This window comes from Plecotus auritus, assembly GCF_963455305.1.
Source record: "Plecotus auritus genome assembly, chromosome: X".
NCBI classification, from domain to species: domain Eukaryota; kingdom Metazoa; phylum Chordata; class Mammalia; order Chiroptera; family Vespertilionidae; genus Plecotus; species Plecotus auritus.
Window position 1 is genome coordinate 39,385,873 of NC_137784.1, and position 12,235 is coordinate 39,398,107.

The window sequence follows — 12,235 nt, forward strand, 5'->3', positions numbered from 1 at the left end:
TTTGTTTCATGGAAATAATTACTTAAGATAAGGCTAAAGCAGGTAGTTAAGATTCAAAAAGTGTGATTTAACAAACACAAACAAATAAAGGTATAGACAGCAAAAACTATGGAACATCTAAATATCTGATATTTGATATATACCAGTTAAAAAAAGGAGACAAGGCATGCTTTTCAGAAGAGAGAAGGAATATTCCCAAGGATATGAATGAAGAGTAACATATACTATTTGTGTGATACTGAGGGAAAACTTTTTGACTAAAGCACAAAGCATGCTACGGAATGACAAATAAGCTTGGACGATGGGACCATACAAAAAAGATCTTAGCTTACAGAACCCATAGGATACAGAAAATTTTTGAAGGGTTTTAAACATACTTAAGGGAGGGAGATAAAAAAAAATCTCATAGTACTTTCTATGTACTGGTCATTATTCTAGGCAATTTATACACATCATCCCATTTAACTCTCAGAACTATCCTATGGAGTAGGGGCTAATATTATATCCTATTTTAACCATGAGTGAATCAAAGCACAGAGAGGTTAATTACCTTCTGTAAGATCATACAAGTAAGTGGGAGAGGCAAGATTCATACTAACTCTGTCTCCAGAGCCTGATCTTCTTTCTACCAGTGCCAGAAAAATTGCTGAGACAAAGGTGCACAAAATAAATTGAATAGGGGCAAAACAGGAGGTGGAGGGCCCTATTGGAGAATACATCAATAATTTAAATTTAAGGTGATAAGAGCATGGATTAGGGTAGTGACAGTAAAAATGAAGATAGAAGGTAATTTCTATTTAATTATTTTTCTCAAAAGAGCACTTAAAACTGTAATAACTAAAATGAAGGAGGAAATGAATCTTCAGGCATAGGAACAAATCAGTCTTTAAGAGATTTAATGTTTGCATATTTTTTCATTAAAACTTTTTTGAGTCATACACTGAAGTATCTTCCTTCAATGAAAAAATACCTTATAGCTAGAAGAGGGGTTCACTTTTGTGAACCCCAGAGGTTTGTTTTGAAGACCAGTATCAGCACAGGACAAATTTTTAAGCCACTCTGTGAGGAACCTGAAGTCCTGAAAAGGGAAATGGTTTATGGTTTTCTCTCACAGGATGTGAATTTCTACATAAATGTATTACAGAGAATTTCCATACAAAGAGGTTTCCTTCAGCTAAACAACTGGGCGTTTGTGTATACATGCTGTGAATTTACATGAATGATGGAATTCCCCCCAATGCTTGGTGATTTATTTGATTACTAGAGGCCTGGTGCACGAAATTCGTGCATCGGGGGGGGGGGTGTCCCTCAGCCCAGCCTGCACCCTCTCCAATCTGGGACCCCCCTGTTTAGGCAGTCGGACATCCCTCTTACAATCCAGGACTGCTGGCTCCCAACTGCTCACCAGCCTGCCTTCCTGATTGCCCCTAACCACTTCTGCCTGCCAGCCTGATCACCCCCTAACCACTCCCCTGCCAGCCTGATTGATGTCTAACTGCTCCCCTGCCAGCCTGTTTTCCCCTAACTGCCCTCCCCTGCAGGCCTGGTCACCCCTAACTGCCCTCCCCTGCAGGCCTGGTCCCCCAAAACTGCTCTCCCCTGCAGGCCTGGGTCCCTCCCAACTGCCTTTCCCTGCAGGCCTGGTCGCCCCCAACTTCCCTCCTCTGCCGGCCTGGTCACCTCTAACTGCCCTCCCCTGCAGGCTTGATCGCCCCCAACTGCCCTCCCTTGCAGGCCTGGTCCCTCCCAACTGCCCTCCCTTGCTGGCCATCTTGTGGTGGCCATCTTGTGTCCACATGGGGGCAGGATCTTTGACCACATGGGGGCAGTCACCTTGTGTGTTGGAGTGATGGTCAATCTGCATATTACTCTTTTATTAGATAGGATAGAGGCCTGGTGCATGGGTGGGGGCCAGCTGGTTTGCCCTGAAGGGTGTCCCAGATCAGGGTGGGGGTTCCCTTGGGGCATGGGGTGGCCTGGGCGAGGGGCCTGTGGTGGTTTGCAGGCCGGCCACGCCCCCTGGTGACCCAAGCGGAGGCCCTGGTATCTGGAGTTTATTTATCTTCTACAATTGAAACTTTGTAGCCTGGAGCAGAGCCAAGCCTTCTGCTTGCTCCGTGGCGGCAGCCATTTCTATTGGGATTTATGTATCTTCTATAATTGAAACTTTGTAGCCTTAAGCGGAGGCCTGGGCCGGCCAGGGTGTGCAGAAAGCTTGGCTTCCTCCATCACCATGGGAAACCCTAGCCTCCTGCTCTTTCCAGCTCTGTGGCTGCCGCCATTTCTGTTTGGATTTATGTATCTTCTATCATTGAAACTTTGTAGCCTTGAGTGGAGGCCTAGGTTGGCAAGGGCAGGCAGAAAGCTTGGCTTCCTCCATCGCCGGGGAAACCCAAGCTTCCCTCCTGCTCTCTGTGGCCGTAGCCATCTTGGTTGGGTTTATTTGCATATTCGCTCCTGATTGGCTGGTGGGCGTGGCTGGTGGGCGTGGCTGGTGGGTGTAGTGGAGTGATGGTTAATGTGCATATTACTCTTTTATTAGATAGGCTGTCACAGTAAGTTTGTAGTTAGTTAACAAAAGAAGGGAGCAAATGGAATCAGACATTAAGCCTGATTAACTAGGAAGGGGCAACTTCCAGACACTAGTAACATTCCTCCACACCCTGCCTCTCCTCACTCCCTGCCCTCCCACCCCTGTAGGGAAGGAGAACAGGCTTTTCAATCTCCCCAGGAAACAACTGGTTTTTTCCAATTAATTGCCAGGGAGAGGAATAATACAGTAAGGGGGAAATTTCTTTGCTGGACACATGTGCAGTAGAAGTCAAAATGGAGCAAGGGGAGGAGGTTCTTCTACTGAAGCATATGGAGTAGGAGCCAAAATGGCAACCAACCATGAAGGTGAGAAGTCTAGCCTAGGAAAAAGAACAAATAGAATAAGGATATGAAACCACAGAAGATGGAAAGGGATTAGATAGGGGCAGGCACCAGCAAAAGCCCACAAAGAAATGGAAAGAAGATTGGTTAGTTTGAAAGAAAGCCAAACCAAAAAAGATTCATCAAAACCTAACAAAGGCCTGGGGTTCATTCCTTTACATGTTCTCTCTCCCAAGCAGCCATGTGGGCTTTGCAGCTGTGTGGGCCAAAGTAGGGCCCAAGCACAGAGTCAAGAACAGACCCAAGCACGGCACCCCTTGCAGCTCAGGAGCCATCAAGCCTTGGCAGTGAATGTCCAGATAGGGAAATGAGATACAGAGAAATCTGGATCTCTGGGTCTTGGCCCTCTTGAGCCTTATGGATGTGGGCGCAAGTCTTTAGCCCCAAAGGCTGCAAGAGGGAACTGAGCCACCTGGTCATGTGGATAAGACATCAGGCACCTAGTGGTAGTCCTTTGTTTTACTCCAATAAATCTTGCCACTATTGCTCACATCATTCTATGCTTGAGCAAGAGGAAAGGGATGAGGGAAAGGTATATCTTGTCTCAGTTTATTTCTGGCTCCTTACTATGAGGTTTACTAACTTCATACATGTCACTAGGACTAATAGGGAAAATGGTATCATAGGAGAAGACTATATTTGTGCCCTACTTTCCTTTGCTGGCTTTTTTGTTCAGCTTTCTCTCCAACAGATATGGTGCTTTCCCAGACCTTCTGGGTTTATGTTGTCACAAAAGAATGTGATCTGGGTAAATTCTTAACTAAAACAGGAACAATTTTTAGGAACTGAGCACTACAAACACAAGAATATAGATTTTAAATGTCTGTAACAAGCAGCAAGATATTCTTTAAATCAACATTCCACAAATTAGCTATTAATGACATTCCTCAAATCAACAGTTATCAAGATTTTTGGTCTCAGATTCCTTTACACTCTTAAACATTATTTAGAATCCCCAGGGCTTCCATTTATATGAGTTGTATCCATCAATATTTACCACATTAGACATTAAAAATTGATGTTAAAATGTTAATTTATTAATCCATTAAATTAAAATGATAATGAATCCATTATATGTTAATAAAAATAATAGATGTAATCCTATCTAATAAAGAGGGAATATGCTAATTGACCCTCATGCCATTGCAAAGATGGAGGCATCCACAGCCAATAAGGAGGGAATATGCCAATTGACTGTCACGCCCTCAAAGATGGCAGAGCTCAGAGCCACAAGATGGCAGCGCCCAGTCCCCTCAGCTCTGCTGGGGTGGCAGGCATGCAGCAAGGCTACGTGCCTGCCTCCAGAGTCCCCCAGTCCCCTCAGCCCCCCAGCCACCCAGGGCCGGCTCAAGGTGCAGGCAAGCCTCGGATGGCGGCTGCCCAGTCAACACCCAAGGCGCAGGCAAGCCTCGGATGTTGACTGCCCAACTGCCCAGGGCCAGCCCAAGGTGCAGACAAGCCTCGGATGGCAGCTGCCCAGCCGCCCAGGGCTGCCCGAGGCTCAGGTAACCAGGGCTGGCCGAGGCTTTCGCTGATGGTAGTGGCAGGAGCGGAGGTGTGATGGGGGTGTCACCTTCCCCTGATTGCCGGGTTGCCTCCTGCCCCTGAGGGCTCCCAGACTGTGAGATGGGACAGGCCAGGCTGAGGGACCCCCCTCCAGTGCATAAATTTTCATGCACCGGGCTCTAGTTAACTTATAAAATACTGAGAAAAGTGACACGTGACACTCTTTTACATATATATATATATATATATATATATATATATATATATGTAAAATATATATATATTTTATTGATTTCAGAAAGGAAGGAAGAGAGACAGAGAGAGAGAAACAAAAAGGCTGACAGAGAATCATTGCTCAGCTGTCTCCTGCATGTCTCCTACTTGGGACCAAGCCTGTAACCTGGGCATGTGCCCTGATGGGGAATCAAATAGTGACCTCCTGTTTCATGGATCTGTGCTCAACCACTGAGTCACACTGGCCAGTCATTGTCTTATAATTTTGCATACTTCTTAAATGTCCTGCTTGATGGATGATATTTGGATGGTCCTATCTGTTTTTTCATTCAATCTGTTGTGATATATTGTTTTAGTTGTAACATAGGAGAAAAATATCAGGGTCACATAGATATATAGATGAAAAAGGGAAGATAAGGACACATATGTAATACCTTAATCAATAAAGAAATTTTAAAAAAGAAAAAGGGAAGAGCATTTTAATAATATTTTTGTGTAAGTGTACATATTTTTCTTTGATACAACACTAAAACTAGAGAAATAGTAGTTTTATTTTAATTTAAAGGATAACTACAATGTGGATTCTGAAAGCATATCAAGGAACTTTTCATATTCTTTTTCACTAAAATTAATTGATCTGTCTTGTACTTTGAGTGTATCTTTTAACCATGCATTATTAGTAACAACATTTATTAGACTTTTGGAAAATATTGTTTGAGTTGTGCACCTGTTGATACAATTTACTACACAGAATCAAAATTGCATCACATTTGTTATTATAACCACTGGTTTCAGTAGAGAAGTCCACAAAAAATAGGAAGCTGTCAAGCACATGGTGATGTGTGCAAGCTGTCCAAAGTTCTAATTTTAACTTGAAAACCCAAATTTTAACATTGGCGACAAATACTTGTCAGTTGTTTTTCTTAAAGTGACAGGTACACTTCACTCATTTTCAATAAATGTCTACCAAATACCGAAATCTGAATAAACATAATATTTGTGGTTTTATTTTTACATTCAATATTATTTGGCATTAGATTTAAGTGTACAGCATAGTGCTTAAATGATTCACATACTTTACAAAGTGTTCTATCTCATATTTCCAGTACCCCCTTGGCACCAATCATAGGTATTAAAATATAATTGATTTTATTAACTGTGCTGTACGTTATAACCCCATGATTATTTTGTAACAATCAATCTGTACTTCTCAGTCCATTCAATATTTTTCAACCAGTTCCACAACTCCCCTCCCCTCTGGCAATCATTAGTCTGTTCTCTGCATATATGCGTCTGCTTCTATTTTGTTTGTATATTTATATTGTCCTTTAAATTCCACATATAAGTGAAAATATATGGCATTTGCCTGTCTCTCACTGATATATTTCACTTAGCATAATACCCTGTAGGTTCATGAATGTTGTTGCAAATGGAAAATGTTTGTTGTTTTTTATGGCCTTGTAATATTCCCTTGTATATATGTACCACTGCTTTTTATCCATTCATCTATTGATGAACACTTGGGTTTCTTCCATAGCTAGGTTATTGTAAATAATGCTGCAATGAACATAGTGGTGCATATATTCTTTCAAATTAGTGTTTTAGGTTATTTCATATATATACCCAGAAGTGGAATCTCTGGGTCATAATGCACTTCCATTTTTAATTACTTGAGGACCCTTCATAAAATTTTCCACAGTGGATGCACCAATTTGCATTCCCACCAACAGTACACAAGGATTCCCTTTTCCTTACATTCTCACCAACACTTGCCATTTGTGATAGCCATTCATGATAGCCATTCTAGCAGGTGTGAGTTGACATTTCACTCATGTTTTAATTTGCATTTCTTTGACAATTAAGGATGCTGAATATGTTGTCTTATGTCTATTGGTCATCTGAATGTCCTCTTTGGAGAAATGTCTATTCAGGGCCTGTGATATTTTTTAATTAGATTATCTTGGTGGGGGGTTTTATTTTTGGTATAATGTAATGTGTTCTTTATAAATTTTGGATATTCACCCCTTATCAGATGTATCATTGATGAATATGTGACCCAATTTTAGGAGGTTGTCCTTTCATTTTATTTATGTTTCCTTTGCTGTACAAAACTGTTTGGTTAGATGTATCCCCATCTGTTTATTTTGTTCTTTTGATTCCCTTGCCTGAAGATATATATATCAGAAAAAAATATTGCTGCTCACCAGCCTGCTGGGACCCAGCATCCTAGGATCTGGCTCCAAGACCCCACAGTGAGTGCAAGCCAGGGGGAACTCTGTTCTCCATCCCTTCTCCTGACCCCAGAACCATGCTACCAGCCTGACCCAGAGCCACCCAGCACCCACTCCACCCCCAGCCCCAGGACTTGCTGTCAGGGCAACCGGGAGCAACACGGAACATGCCCCAGTCCAGGACACAGGGTAGCTCTGACTGTGCGACCCAGAGAAACCCATGCTTGCTCCACCATGGCTACCAGGACAGTCCTGCCGGAACCATCCAGAGCAACCCAATGGGCACCTCAATCCAGGTGACAGGAGAGTGTGGACTGAGGGACCCAGGGCAAACCACCCCTCCTCCACACTGAGGAGGGGCAACCTGGAGAAACCCAGCATGTACCCTACTCAGACGACAGGGGAACTCTGTCTGTGCTACCCAGAGAAACTTGCACCTGGTTCTCCCCAGACCCTGGGACAGTGCTTCAGGGGATACCCAGAACAACACAGTACATGCCTCAGTCCCAACCATAGGAAAACGTTGCCAGGGTGACCTGGAGAAAGCTGGTGTTTCAAACAAGGGGCCACAGGACTTCACCACAAGTGCTCTACCAGAGGGACTTAGGGTGCCACCCTGCCAAGGGTGCTGGGGCTGCACAGCAAATTGCATGTCAGAGGGCACTGGGTCCTCACAGGGAGTCACACATTGGATGAACTGTATATGTGCTCCCACCACCCCAAGCATCTGAAGCAGAAAACTGAGGGACCAGATCTGTGGGAGAAGGGGATACAAATCAGAGCAGAGACAATAAAGGCATGAGATTCAAGGCAGACCCAGCCTCTGGGCTAACAATTTCCTGAACATTGTCCTGATAGGGTCTTCAACCTCTAAAAACACAAACAGGGTGCCCAAGGCCAAAAAGAGACAGCAAAAATAAGGAGAAAAAGAAACAATGCCCCATGAAAATAAAATAACTCTCCAGAAAAGGAACTTCATGAAATGGAGTCATACAATATGTCAGAAAAAGAATTCAGAGTAAGAGTTCATAAACCAGATGGATGAGAAAATCAACAACTTTTGTAAGAATCAAGAGGAAATAAAAAATGATATAGCCACAATAAAAAATGCAATGGAAAGTTTCAACACTAAATTAGGAGAAGTGTAGGTCAGGATTAATGAGTTAGAAGAGAGGGCACAAAAACACACCCAATTGGAAGAGCAATTGGAGAAAAAAATTGGAAAGCAGGAGAGTCTAAGTGAGTTTTGGGATAACATGAAATGAAGTAACATATGTATAATAGGGGTACCAGAAAGACAAGAAGAGGATAAAGGATTAGAAAACATATTTGAAGAAATAATTACAAAAATTTCCCTGATTTGGGGAAGAAAAAAGTCACACTGACACAGAGAGGCCCAAACAAGATGAACCCAAAAAGACCCACACCAAGACACGTCATAATTATAATGGCAAATGTTAACAACAAAGAGAGAATCTTAAACGCTGCTAGAGAGAGACAGAGAATTACCTACAAAGGATCTCCTTTTAGATTATTAAATGATTTATCAACAGAAACATACCAGCCCAGAAGATAATGGAAGTATATAAAGTGATGCAAAACAAGGGACTGAATCCAAGAACACTCTATCCAGCAAGGCTATCATACAAAATTGGAGAAGATGATAAAAGGCTTCCTGGGAAGTAAATTGTGAGATTTAAAAACAAACCCCCCAAAAAAAGTACAATACTTTTTCTGTGAGAAACAAAAGGTAGGAGTTGAACAATTCAAGGGAGCTGAGAATCCCAGCACCCTGAGGTTCCAAGCTGCCCTTCCTTACCTATCACCACCCAGACTGAGTTATCTCTGGCCACACATTTACATCATAAGAGGGGAGCTCAACCACAAGTCCAAACTGTGATTGAATGTTGGCTCAAAAACTCCGGTGGGGACTCAGTTAACTTGGATCACAGGAAGGGGACAGATATACCCCTTGGTGCTTTAAAAGAGAGTGAAATCCTGAACCAATAGGCCATAAACCATGGCTATTTTTAGAAGTGAGACATCCCAACATGGTGTTGGAGGAGAGCTCTACAGATACCCTGGGCCATCAGAAAAATGAACAAGTAAATCCTAAAGCAAATTAAGCCTGAAACATTGCTGGAGGCAAAAAATGACAAGATTGAAGGTGTCCTATCTCAGACACATCATGAGAAGGCAGGGTTCCTGGAAAAGACCATAATGCTAGGAAAAATAGAAGGCTGAAGGAAGAAAGGACGACCAGATATGAGGTGGGTTGACACCAAAAAAGAAACTATAGACGTGAGTCTGCAGGAGCTGAGCAGGGCTATTAAAGAATAGGACATGTGGCGATCATTCATAGAGTTACCAAGAATCAGAACTGACTCACTGGCATGCAACACAAGCACATTCCAACATAGCTGAACCATGAAATTTTGTATATCACAAGTGATTTTCATCTGATAACTAAAAATTTAAATGCATTTACTGTCAGGAGATGGTGGGCATGAAACTAAAAGTTATTTGAAACACAATAAAGAGTTTACATGTGATAGTGTACAAAGAAAAATAAATTAATTGAAGGGGAAATCAGGAGATTCACAGACAAAAAAAGGCTAAAAGAGTTTATCACTATCAAGCTAGCAATGCAAAAATATGTTACAGGAACTATTGTAAGAAAAAACAGGAAAGGAAGAAGGAACACAGGCATAAAGAAGAGAAATGGCTACAAACAAGTACCTATCAATAACAACCTTAAACGTAAATGGATTAAATGCTCCAATCAAGAGACATAGAGGGGCTGAATGGATAAGAAAACATGACCCATATATATATATATATATATATATATATATATATATATATATATATATATATATATATGCTGTCTACAAAAGACCCACCTCAGAACAAGGTACTCAAATGAACTGAAAGTGAAGAGATGAAAAATAATTTTCAGGCAAATGTAAATAAAAAAAAGCTGTGTAGAAATACATATATCTGACAAAATAGACCTCAAAGTGAAGGCCATAACAAGAGATAAGAAAGGTCACTTTATAATACTAAAGGTATTGATACAACCAGAGGATATAACTCTGGTAAACATATATGCACCCAGTATAGGAGCACCCAAATACATGAAAAAAAAATTCTGGAAGATATCAAGGAAGAGATCAACAGCAATGCAATAATAGTAGGGGGTTTTAGTACCCCATTGATATCATTAGATAAATCCTCTAGACAAAAAATGAGCAAAGAAACAGCAATACTAAACGACTCACTAGAACAGATGGACGTAATCAAAATCTTCAGGATATATCATACCAAAGCTACAAAATATACATTCTTCTCAAGTACACATGGGACATTTTCAAAGATAGACCATATAGCGGGACACAGGCAAAGTCTATTCAAATTCAAGAAGATTGAAATCAGTGGGCTTAAGGATTGCCTCATAGTGTCTGCCACCTGGGTGTTCTCCCGTTCGCCACCGCTCCGCCTACGTCCAGGTTCTGCCCGGCGGCTCAAGTTGCGCAACCCCTTGGCGTAACAGGGAGCGCGATGTGGAGACCCAACTCGGTGGATTCCGAGCTCGGCAGATGGGGAACTAGAGGGTGGACCCTGAATGGATGCTGAACATTCCTTGTGAGAAATCTGAGGCACATACTATTGAGGAGCCACAATTTTCCTACTGCCTGCTGCCAAGTTTCTTGAGAGCCCAACTGTTGGGAGAGAGTGGAAGAAAGAGGGAAAGACAGAGAGAAATATTGATGTGAGAGAAACACATTGATTGGTTGCCTCCTGCAAAAGCCCTGACCAGGACCAGGCCCGAGCAGGGGAGCAGACTGCAACCAAGAAAAAAAATGGCGGCAGAATAGACAGACATGTTCCGAGCCTTGTCCCGGAGCAGAAAGAAAGAACAACTGAGTGTTTCATGAGGAGTGTTTGTTGGCAAGTTAAATGACAGCTAAACTCCAGGAGAAGGTGGGGAACTGCTAGACGGAGTTCCCCTGACTGGGCAGCCCCCACTGCAGCTGGGTCCCCTCCCGAGGCTATGGGTTCGGATGTGGAGACTGCGCCATCTTGAAAGGGAAAGTGGATGTTATTGGAAGCCTGAAAATCCACAACTGTGGCACCCACTGAACAGCTGCGAGCCCCAGAACACCGGTCCCCAATTGGGGCAAACACGCGAATTCAGAGGAACACTACACTCCACCACGGAAAGGTCAGATTTTGCCTGGGATAAGGAGAGAGAGAAATACATAACCAGACATCCAGAGAAGAGAGACCATGGGGAGACAAAGAAACAGCCCACCTATGAAAAAAAAGCAGGCATCACCAGAAAAGGAAGTAAACGAAATGGAGGCAAGCAACCTTCCAGAGAAAGAATTCAGAGAAATGGTCATAAGGTCGCTGAAAAGAATAGAAGACAAATTCTACAATATGAGTGAGAACCAAGAGGAAATGAAGAAGAACCAAGAAGAAATGAAAAATGACATCACTGCTGTAAAGAACTCAATACAAAGCATCAAGAGTCGACTAGAAGAAGCAGAGGATCACATCAGTGAGCTAGAAGACAAGATGGGAAAAAATACCGAAGTAGAGCAGCTTCTAGAAAAAAAAATTAAAAAGCAGGAGGAGAGCCTAAGGGAACTTTGGGACAACATGAAACAAAACAACATCTGCATAATAGGGGTATCAGAAGAAAAGGAAGCTGAGCAAGGAATAGAAAACCTGTTTGAAGAAATAATGACAGAAAACTTCCCTGATATAGGGAAGAAAAAACCCACACAAATCCAAGAAGCTCACAGAGTCCCAAGCAAAATGAACCCCAAAAGACCGACGCCAACGCACATCATAATTAAATTGGCAAACACCAACGACAAAGTAAGAATCTTAAAAGCAGCAAAAGAGAGATAGAAAGTTACATACAAAGGAACCCCCATCAGACTAGCAACTGATTTCTCAACAGAAACTCATCAGGCCAGAAGGGAATGGAATGAAATATACAAAGTCATGCAAAGAAAGGGTCTGAATCCAAGAATACTGTACCAAGCAAGGCTATCAATCAAAATTGAAGGTGAAATCAGGAGCTTCACAGACAAAAAAGGACTAAGGGAATTTATTACCACCAAACCAGCAATGCAAGAAATGCTAAAGGGTCTGCTGTAAAAAAAAAGAAAAAAAAAAAAAAAAAAAAAAAAGAAAGAAATAGGAAGCGAAGAAGGAACACAGGGGTAAAGAATAAAAATGGAAACAAATAAGTACCTATCAATAATAACTTTAAATGTAAATTGATTAAATGCCCCAATCAAAAGACATAGGGAAAC

At 42.1% G+C, this 12,235-nt stretch overlaps 1 pseudogene across 1 annotated transcript in view; it reads left to right on the top strand.

Moving 5' to 3' along the window:
- The first annotated feature begins 8,956 nt into the window (after positions 1-8,956).
- The window catches only part of LOC308240100 (large ribosomal subunit protein bL19m-like), a 33,131-nt pseudogene continuing 29,852 nt past the window's right edge, over positions 8,957-12,235 (top strand). Inside the window, exon 1 of the transcript in view lies at positions 8,957-9,010. The product of the transcript in view is annotated as a large ribosomal subunit protein bL19m-like (transcript). The remainder of the gene's footprint in view (positions 9,011-12,235) is intronic.